Here is an 11,218-nt window from a genome sequence, read left to right as displayed (position 1 = left end):
GCGAAACTCTGTCTCAAAAAAAAAAAAAAAAAAAAAAAGCAGAAGAGACCAAGGGGAGTTTCTGAGCAGGAGTGAAAATTAATAAAAAGGTTTAGAATAGGAAGGAAAGTACAACTTGGAAGAGGACAAAGGGGGCGACTTGAGAAACCAAGTGCGCAACTTGTCCTCTGGACTTTTTTTTTTTTTTTTTTTTGAGACAGAGTCTTGCTCTGTCCCCTAGACTGGAGTGCAGTGGCATGATCTGGGCTCACTGCAACCTCTGCCTCCTGAGTTCAAGCGACTCCCCTGTCTCAGCCTCCCGAGTAGCTGGGACTATAGGCGTGTGCCACTACGTCCAGCAATTTTTTTTATTTTTTATTTTTAGTAGAGGCAAGGTTTCGCTGTGTTAGCCAGGATGGTCTTGATCTGACCTCATGATCTGCCCGCCTCGGCCTCACTTTGGGAGGCCAAAAAGTGCTGGGAGTACAGGCGTGAACCACTGCACCCATTCTGGACTTGGGGTTTTATAAGTTTACAGACTTTCAGGATCTTGCATTACTTCTCCCACTCCTAGGATCTTCCTGGGAAGCTACTGATCAGTTTCAGATGTTTTCTATCTATTAGGAGACTGCCTTTCCCTGGGGCTGGCTGTGATCAGATACTTCAGAGAAACGGTTAACAACTGCTTGACCATCACCTGAGGTCGCCCACCTCTCCTGGTGTGTGTTGGGGAAGCCCTCTTCTGTTCTGCTCATACCAGGCTAGCTACCTACTGTAGCATTATTATTGTCCCCATTTTATAGATGAGGGAACTGAGCCACAGGAAGGTTAAGTGACTTGACCAAGGCCGTAAAGCTAGTAAGGGATGGAGTTGTGGTTTGAACTGTGGCAGTCTGGCTTGTATTTTGTAAACCATAAAGTATATATAAGGTATTGTCATTATTATCTTTTGTATGTGTGTCAATGTGTTAACTTGGATAATTGTAATAGCCTATGCTGCATCCACACGTTAGTTTGGTGGTAGAATTTTGGCCTTCTAACTCTTTATGTAAAGAGTTAGGAGTTTGTGAGTTCATAATGCTCAAATTTTCTTGCTGGAGTTCACAGTATAAATAGAAAATTGTTCGTGAAGGCTTTAACTATCATTGGCATTTCCTAAAAGTGACTAAAGTTTGATTGAAGACTGATATAATCTACTCATTGGAACAAACACAGATTATGTAGTTCAATGTGAAAACCCCTCTGCCGGGCCTGGTGGCTCATGCCTGTAATCCCAGCACTTTGGGAGGCCGAGGTGGCTGGATCATGAGGTTAGGAGATCGAGACCATCCTGGCTAACATGGTGAAACCCTGTCTCTACTAAAAGCACAAAAAATTAGCCGGGCGTGGTGATGCCTGCCTGTTGTCCCAGCTACTCGGGAGGCTGAGGCAGGAGACTTGCTTGAAACCGGAAAACGGAAGTTGCAGTGAGCCGGGATCGGTTCACTGCACCACAGCCTTGGCGGCAGAGAGAGACTCCGTACAACAAAACAAAACAAAACAAAACAACAAAACACACAAAACAAAACACAAAATCACCAACAACCCTCGACGTAGTTTGGATGTTGGTCCCCCTCAAATCTCACGTTGGAGGTAGGGCTGGGGGGAGGTGTTTGGGTTGTAGGGGTGGAGCCCTCACGAATGGCTTGGTGCCGTCCTCGCGATAGTGAGTGAGTTCTCATGAGATCTGGTTGCTTAAAAGTGTATGGCACTTCCCCCACTCTCTCCGTTGCTTCTGCTCTCACGCTGTGCTGTTCCCGCTCCCCTTTAGCCATCCGCCATGATTGAAGGCTTCCTGGAGCCCCTCACCAGGAGCCGAGCGGATGCTGGCGCCGTGCTTCTTGTACAGCCTGCAGAACTGTAAGCCAATTAAACCTCTTTTCTAGCAATATAAGAATGGCCCAATACATCCCTTTAAATATATTCCTGCTACTTCAGTTGTTTCACATCTACTAATTTGATTTGGTTTGTGGAAGAAACAGAAAAATAGTAGGAGATGAACAAATCACAAATTACATAAATACTAGTTACAAATCAGATAAATAGCTAAAAATGGGGTGGAATAGAGATTTGTAGTCCTTTAAAAATCACCAAATTCGGCCAGGCGCGGTGGCTCAGACCTGTAATCCCAGCACTTTGGGAGGCCGAGGTGGCTGGATCACGAGGTCAGGAGTTCAAGACCAGACTGGCCAACATGGTGAAATTCCGTCTCTACTAAAAAATACAAAAATTAGCTGGGCATGGTGGCTTGTGCCTGTAATCCCAGCTACTTGGGAGGCTGAGAATTGCTTGAACTGGGACCTGGGAGACGGAGGTTGCAGTGAGCCGAGATCACGCCACTGCACTCCAGCCTGGGCTACAGAGCAAGACTCCATCTCAAAACAAACAAACAAACAAATTCACAGAAGTGAATCTGGCATAGACTTTTTCTAAGAAAATGAAGTAATGTATAACTAAAACATTTAAGCCCTTCTCAGACCCTCAATGGTTTTAGAAATAGGTAATTTATAAAATTATTTTGAAAAGTCTACTCTGTAAGACAACTCTGTATTACATTACCTTATTATAACACAATAGTGAGTCTAAATATAAATTCATCTTAATCTGAAAAGTTTTATCATTTCCATAAAATTTCTGCCTACGGAAAGAAGAGAACCAAAACTTCATGACATGGATGCTGTATGGTAATTTCGACCCACACACTAGATATGAGATATGTAACTTGGTTATTGGCAGGTTTTAGCAAATCGGAAAAGGACATATCATGGGTCTTTGAGATCCCTTGTGAATAGTTGGATTTGCCTAAGCTAAACCCAGGAGCATTTAGGCCCTACCATAACCGTATCTATACATTGATCATAGGATGTAGATGTAAAAAGATTGGCACAAGCCTTTAGGTGAAAAATAAAAATGAAACAGAACAGAAAAACCCTAGAATTTAGGTATTCAAATAAAAATTTCCCTCAAGTAATTGTCTTAGGACACTGTATACCCTTATCCTTGTTTACCTTTATTTAAATGTTTCTTTTGGGAAAATTAGTCCGGAATTCCTCTGATATGTTGGAGTCAGGATTGGCTTTTTGTCTGTCTGTTTTTGGTGTTGAGACACTCTGGAAAATGGTCCCATTCCCTCTTTTGACTACGATTGTTTTGAGCTATGACACCTTTGTGGCAGTGAATGTCCAGCTTCCCAGCATGGGTGCAGAGCCACCGGGCTGTGTCAGTGCTGTGTACTTATTAAGGGGAACCAAGAACGTTCCTTCACAGCAGCACCCACAGACGAGGCTCTGATGGGATGCTAATGGGTGTTAAGTGAAAAAAAAGGTTTATATTCAAACAAATTTGGGAAACTGCTTGAGAAAATCAAATGTGTCTATGTTTCTATGCCGCAGGACTTCTCAGAACATTTAGTATGTTAATGTGTACTGTGATCTCTGCAGGGGGCTATTCAAAGCATCTAATTGATGAAAGTTCTGTGGAACACACTTTAAGGAATGATGCTTTGTAGTAACACTTCATATGTCCTCGTCGGTGCCTCCCAAAGGAATCGGGTTGTTTGAAAAAATAGAGGGTATAATATTAAGGCTGTGTCTGAATGAGAAAGGGGTGGAGTAGACATCACTGAGGCACACCTGTCTGTCCCTTCCCCTTCTCAAACGCAGAAACATGAATGGCTCCCCTCCCCCATCGCTGTCTTTTTTTCCCCCAAGAACAAGAACCAGGGCACTTGGAACAAACAAAACTGCTTGTGCAAAGAATCAGGCACAGTGGTTCAGAGTTGCTCTAAGGCTTACGCTTGAATTAAAGGCGAGGCCACATAAGAGGAAATAAAAGGGTCTGCTCAGAGATCAAATAAAGCATTTGTATAGAACCTTATTCAAAATGGATACAAATGCATCAATTCTTCAGAATTATAGGTGAATCAAAGGAAAATTACATCCAAGGAGATAAAGCAGCAGCCAGCAGTCTAACCACGAATGGCGCAGAGATGCAACTTTGAAGCTTCCGGCCTGGCGTGCCAAAGAGCCAGATGTGGCAGGTGGAATTATAGCAGCTCCAGCTCAGCATCTGGAGTGTATAAATCTGTCCCACAGAAAATTAAGAGGTGTGCAAGAAGGTGGTGAGAATGACCAGTTGAAAATACATTTTTAAAAGAAAAATCACTTTGAAGAACATAGAACAGTCTCTTTCCAAAAAATAAAAATTAGGTTTAGGCTTAATATTGCTCTATTTATTGGTGGTGGTGTGACAGAATTATATTTGAGAATTCTTCAATCTCCAAAATAGTAAAGCCCCTGAAATATCTTTTCCGGAAACAGAGAGAAAGAGAGCGCACTAAGGTAATGTTGTGTTATTGTGTATGTATGAAGAAAAGATGAAGCTCTGAGACTAAGCTCATCGTTCAGAATGAGAACCCTCATTCAGTCACTCTGCAAGCCTGAAGAGGCTTCCATTCCCTGTGGCTCTCTTCTACTGTTTGGAGAATGATGATTACTTCTATTACCAAAAGACAAATAATATATATAAAACAGGTGTCACAGATATGAATGGTTTCATAATGACAGTATGCAACAATGCAGTTACTGTGTTGTTAGTATTTTTCTAGATCACAGAATCTTCTCGCTTGACAGGATCTTAGTGATTGGCCCTGCACATTGTAGAAGTAACAGCTGAGGAACAGCAAAGAAAGTGGCTTATGTGAGGAAGATCCAGTTAGCGGCAGAGTCATGGGTGGGCGTCAGGGGTCAGGACCCAGATCAGCGATCTCTCTGTTTGCCATGTTTCCTGTCTTACCTCAAGGTCTCAATGTGCCGTCCTGTCATGTAGCTCTTTACTGCCACTACCATCAATAGGAGGGGACAGGAATATAGTCACGTGGTGGCTTCTGTGCCAGGAAGGTCTCCTTTGTAGTATGTAGCAACTGTCCATATCTTTCATTTTCTAAGAAACCAGGAAACACAGGGGCTTAAACCTAAGTATTGAGAGAGGGTTAGGTTAGTGATAAGGAAATTCTCTCTCAGGGAGGTTCTTCTGGAAAGTGACAGAGCCTCGATCTCTGGGACATCTGTAATCATTCGGGAGATTGTGAGTGCAGAGAATGGATAACCAACTAACTTGGGTAAAGAAGAGATGAAACCTCTAGACTTCATAGTAAACCTCCATAGTGTAATTCCAGATTATACCATGAATGATAATCTCATAATCTCATATAGTATAATCTCGTCGGATTCTGTTCTCCTTGCCCCTAGAAGCCTCTCTCAGAGCCATGATCTCACAGGACAGATGTTGTCATGCCCATTGGAAGAAACGGAAATGGAGATTCTGAGAAGTTAAGTGACTTGCCCAGAGTGAGGGTGCAAATCCAGGTAGTCTGCCTCCCAGATGTGTGCATGCCCTGTTCCCGCAAGCTGCTGTGGTCACCTTGTGATACAGGGTGACTGGGGTGGACTAGGATGTTGTTTTCCCCAAGTGAAGGCTACTGTGAACATGGGCTGAGCTAAGCACCTGACCCCTACTTCTGGGGAGGACAAAAGCAGGTTAAAGGGATGGTAGATGAGGAGGCGAATTGATGGAGGGTGTTCACAGGCTGAGAGAATTCAACTGCTGAGAGACTGCTGTCCGGTCTTGTCAGATGACAATGGCCGTGGCAGCACTTGGGGAAGATGATTTTCTCAGATATCATCAGCAACATCATTGGTAATATCATCAACATCCTTCCTGTGCCGGATCTCTGGGGCTTCCCAATGCTGCCTGTCACTGTGAGAAAGATAAAAAGCCTTCTCAGTTGGAATCTGGCCAGCTAATGTCAGAGCTCCAGTTCAAGGAGCAGGCCAGATGTGTCCTAGCGAGGAAACACTACATGTTTGGACAAAGGCCTGTTCAAGTATAAAATACAGCTCTGGGGTAGGTGACAATTCCTACCACATGTGTAGGAAAAGAGACTTGAAAACTGGGCAGTGTTGCTGCTGCCATTTCTTCCTATGGGAACAATACCCAGGACCAGCTCTGCACATCTCGGGAAGCGTGGTGTATGCCCAGTTCTCTAAGCAGCCAGGGATTAGCACATTTTTCTTGGGATCAGCCTCTGCTTCTTAACTTCTAGTTAAGAAGAATAAATGTACCTTATTAACTAGAAGGTGCATTTGGGCTTTCTTGACTATCTTGTAGGGCATGTGGTGCTAAGGATGCAGCATGGAAGTTGAAACCAGTATTCAAAATTTTGCCTGAGTAACTTCTTAAGATTCCCCATCTGTAAGATTATCTAAGCAAAATGTTTATAAGGTAGTGGGTGTTCAATAAATTCATGTTTTTGGCTAAGAATGTTCATAAGAATCAACTTGGGAGTTTTTTTTTTATTTCTCAAAGGGTGCATGCTCATTTTTTTCCTGTCCTTCCACAAGTGCCCTGATGGAATATGTTTGGAGTGAGTCTGGTTATTTGTATTTTGCAAATACCTTGGGGTACTTTTGATGAACAGCTCTGGCTAAGAACCACTCCAGAAACATCCTTGCTATTGCTTCACATTGTTTATGACGAACTGAGCCCAATTGTCTGCATCCAGATAATTGTTTCACATTATGATATGGCCTTACCTATTCATTGAAGCAGATTCTCTACTTGGAAATGACTTGGTATTTCTGTTTCCTACAATCTTGAATGTGTTTTTAAAAATATTTATTTATATTCCACTTCATTCCAAAAAGAATGAGGTGATTTTTATAAAACAACTTTTTTTTTTTTACATGAAATGCACTCTAATTCAGAATAATCTTCATCCTTAATTAGGTTGAATTAAGGAAGTTTTTAAATTTTTGAGTATTAACATTTCTCCCAACATGTATTTCTCTGAATGTGTTCCCCATCTTTTTTTAGTTTCTCTCTAAGGACAGATATGGCAGAACTGGTGAATTGTAATGGGTCTTGGGATCACCTTAATAGAAAAACAGAAACCTCCAGATTGAGGAGGCTGTGTCAGATTCTATCAAAAGGATTTGACTAAGCAGTCTGCGAGTAAGTCAGTGGAAGGACTGTAAATGGGAATACAAATGAGCTCATTATCATGTCAATTTCCCATCCTATATGACTGCTTGCTTTTTGCAGGTGCCATAGGGTCTACCAAATGTTCACCTTTTTTTCTCCTCAGTAGTAGCATAGGCTGCCAGATAGAGCCATTATCCCAGAATTCTGTCTACCTTCCTTTCCTGAAATATCACTTTTGAAGGGAAGGAGATAAGGAATTACCATTTATTGAGCACCAGGTATTCTAGGGGTTATTTTAGTTTGACCTGACAAGGAAATTATAGAGCTATTTCAGAAGAGGTAATACAATAAAATGGACCAAGTTAAAGTTACAAAGAGCAACTAAAACACCCAAACAACTAAAACCCTCTGATCTATAAAATTGCAAAAAATGTTCAGGACTGAATAGAGTGCTATTCCCACTCTTCTTTCTTCCCTAACATGCATGCTGATGCAATCCCTCTGCTGGCTATGACATGCTTCTGCCTTAGACCCATCCATTACAGTATTTTGGTTTTGTGTCACACAACACAGGCTACTTTCTAAAATATAGCTGGTCAGTTAATTACAAAGCATGCACAGATCTTCTGTTTACAAATGCTTGATGTTCAGGGTGCTTCTCATTGAATTTCGGATTCTCTAGTTGTTTCCATTTCTGTTCACTAAGAGAAAGTACCTTAATCCCCAGCTCACATGGGCTGTTTGGGCTACACTGCCAGCCAACAGCCAGGGTTCTTCTCACTACCCTCATTGATAGATTTCATAAACACAAGGTTACAAACACAAAAAATGAGCTGTTTTAATTATTAGAATTTCTTTGCACTTGTTGTTTCTTCCTTAAATATGGGAAGGAGGTTCAGTTTTAAGCATCAACTTAAAAACGTACTGCAATACTCTCAGTATTTTAATTTGTTTGCATAACAGCTACAATTCTATAAGAATTTGTGGCTCCTTCTCAATTGTTATTTGATTCCTCTTTAATTTTTTTTGTGTAAACTATCAACTATTTGTGATTGGCTGTCTAGATTTATTCTGCTTTTTTTCCTTCAGATCCTAGATGACTTTTTTTTTTTTAATTTTGAATTTTTTTCCCTTAATGGCTTTGTGATGAATAATAAAAAAAAAAAAAATGGATTGTTGAAAAGGAGCAATTCTTTTACTGGGTAAACTGATGTAGTCATAGTCTCTGTGTCTTTCTTGGTTTTGTTTTCTCTCATTGTATAATTGGATAGGTAGGAGCCCCCGTCTCTAGTTCAACCATTAAAAAATTCTTTTATATATATATTAGGGGTACTGCAGATGATTTGATTTGAAGAGGCTATTCTACTTCTAAACTAAAATGTTTGAACATCACTGGTCTATATCAAGAATATGTTGATAATCTCTCTGTATAGAATTGCAATGTTTCTGCTAAGAAATAATTATTCAGTGACCCCAGCCTTCTTCTAGGCTAAACATTCTCACTTCCTTTAATGTTTTCTTGTTGGTCGTATTTTTGCAACATTTCCTTAATTCTTACTACATATATGTGGCTCCTTTTTTATTTCTTCCTACCTCCCCAAACTTGGAGAACAACCAGGGCACAGTTGTCGCTGGTATACTGTCTGGTCTAGGTCATGACACAGCAGCACGGGTTTCCACCTACTCCTCCAGTTGCCTTTACTTGTGCTGCATCTCCAAAATCTGAGAAAGGGGATCTTTATTCAAATAGCAGCCAACAAAAGACAGTCTGTGCCCAGCTTTAGATTTTTCCTCTTCCCAGCTTGTGACATGAAGGTTCCCTAGTCTTTCTGGCTATATGACGGAATTTTGGACTTGAAAGGGATATTAACATCATTTGCTCAAACTCTGCCATTTTTGCATGTTAGGAAGCCGAGGCCCGGATAAGGAATCCAAAGCCAACAGAGCTTGTTAGCTTGCATTCTCTTCTGCAGAGAGGCCTCATTCTAAAATATCATTACTTTGTTTAATTAACAACATTTATTAAGCATAAGAGACTTGCCCTAAGAAGTGACTCTAGAACTTTTCTGACTGCAATCCAGTATTTAAATTGCAACCCAACATAGAGAAACATATATGTGATCACTACATCTATAATGAAACAAAAATTTCACAAAACAATACATACCCTTACAATAAGTGGTGCACTCTGATATTTCCTATTCTATATATGTATTAGGTACATGTTAGCTGCTGTAGCACAGAAATCCAAAATGCTTGCCTTAAATAAAATAGGAGTTTCTTTCTTCCTCATGAGATAATTCAGTGATGAGTATTCAAGAGTGGTGGATAATTTTGCCTGACAAGACTATTCAGGGCTGGACACAGTTTCTTCTATTTTGTTGGTCTGCTTTCTCTGAGTGGGTTGTCTTATCAAGTTGGTTGAATTTGGTTCACCTATTTATCCATGTTCTAGCCTACATGGAGGAAAAAGAGTGTGTGGACAAAATAGTTTTGTCTTTAAGAGGATAACCTACATGTTGCATGGATACTGCTTCTCACCTCTCATTGGTCCAAACTTATCCATGTGGCAGTACCTGCACATGTATCCTAGCTTGTAGTCATATGTCTAGCTAAAACTCAGAATGAATTTCTTGAAGGATGAAGGGTGAATGGGTGCTTGTATAAGGTTAGTGGTATCTGCCACTACTCCGTTCCATTCTATTCCAGACATGCCGATGGCTACTAACTCAGCTGATTTCATAATCCACTAATAGGCCACAACATGCGTTTTAAAATCATTTTCCTAAAGTATAATAGGCTATGCATTATAAACAATTTTACCAAGCCAGCTTACTGGGAGAAGTTTAAAATAATAGATACGTTCAAAATATTATTACTATTTTAGCCAGTTTAATTTCTATCAAAGTTATACTTGCGCAGAATGTAAAGGGTTGAATAGTATTACAAGTACCCACAACCATTCCCAACTCTCACTATCCACTTCTCATTTCTGCAGTGCTACCATTAGCAACTCTTGAAACTGACTTTTTAAATGATATTTATCTGCATATATTCATAGAGCACGTTCATATGTCTACTTCTCAAATTTTCAGTTTTAGGCATTATCTATTGAGTCCTCACTCTAAAAATTTACCCCCGTCCCTCACTCTCTCATACTACCCATGCTCCTTCTTTCCAACTTATAGGGTAGCTATATCACCGTTTGGTTAGATTAGTATTCAGGGTTTACATTATTATGGTTATACAAATGCTATTCACAGATGTTCCATGTAGTTTCCCAGCATTAATTTTTTTTGCACAATATTTTATATATTATTATTCTTTTCTAAAAATTTATTTAGTGTTCCATATGTTCATCACTAATTCATCCTTCCAATTTTTCCTCCCAGTTATGTAAATCTCCATTCAGTATTTTCAAACATATTAGGTATTCTACTGCTTTCATTCGTTTAAAGAAGTTTTTCTCCAGTCTTCCAATTTGCTGTAATCTGGACTAGTTCTCTAGAACAACGGCATAGCTATTGTTTTGGGTTCTCTTTTTACCATCATCTTAAGAATTCTCTCCAGGCCAGGCGTAGTGGCTCATACCTATAATCCCAGTAATTTGGGAAGCTGAGGCAGGCGGATCACCTGAGATCGGAAGTTTGAGACCAGCCTGATCAACATGGAGAAACCCCGTCTCTACTAAAAATACAAAATTAGCCGGGCGTGGTGGCACATGCCTGTAATCCCAGCTACTTGGGAGACTGAGGCAGGAGAATTGCTTGAACCCAGGAGGTGGAGGTTGCAGTGAGCCAAGACTGTGCCATTGCACTCCAGCCTGGGCAACAAGAGTGAAACTCCATCTCAAAAAAAAAAAAAAAAAAAAGAATTCTCTCCATCCCCTTAAGTGTTGAATATTTGTTTTATGAACCCCTAATATCAGGGTTTATTTAGGAAGTTTATTTTGCCAAAGTTAAGGATGCATGCCTGTGACACAGCCTCAGGAGGTCCTGATGACATGTGCCCAAGGTGGTCAGAGCACAGCTTGGTTTTATACATTTTTGGGAGATATGAGACATCAATCAGTATATGTAAAATGAACATTGGTTCAGTCCAGAAAGGCGAGACAACTGGAAGCAAAGCTGGGACAACTCGAAGTGGGGAGGGAGCTTCCAGGTCATAGATAGATAAGAGACAAATGGTTGCTTTCTTTTGAGTTTCTGATTAGCTTCTC

The sequence above is a fragment of the Aotus nancymaae genome, unplaced genomic scaffold (genome assembly GCF_030222135.1).
Source record: "Aotus nancymaae isolate 86718 unplaced genomic scaffold, 86718_ANA_hifiasm-v0.15.2.pri h1tg000032l_0, whole genome shotgun sequence".
Lineage (NCBI taxonomy): Eukaryota > Metazoa > Chordata > Mammalia > Primates > Aotidae > Aotus > Aotus nancymaae.
The sequence above is the reverse complement of the archived record's forward strand: the minus strand, read 5'-3'. Positions refer to the sequence as shown.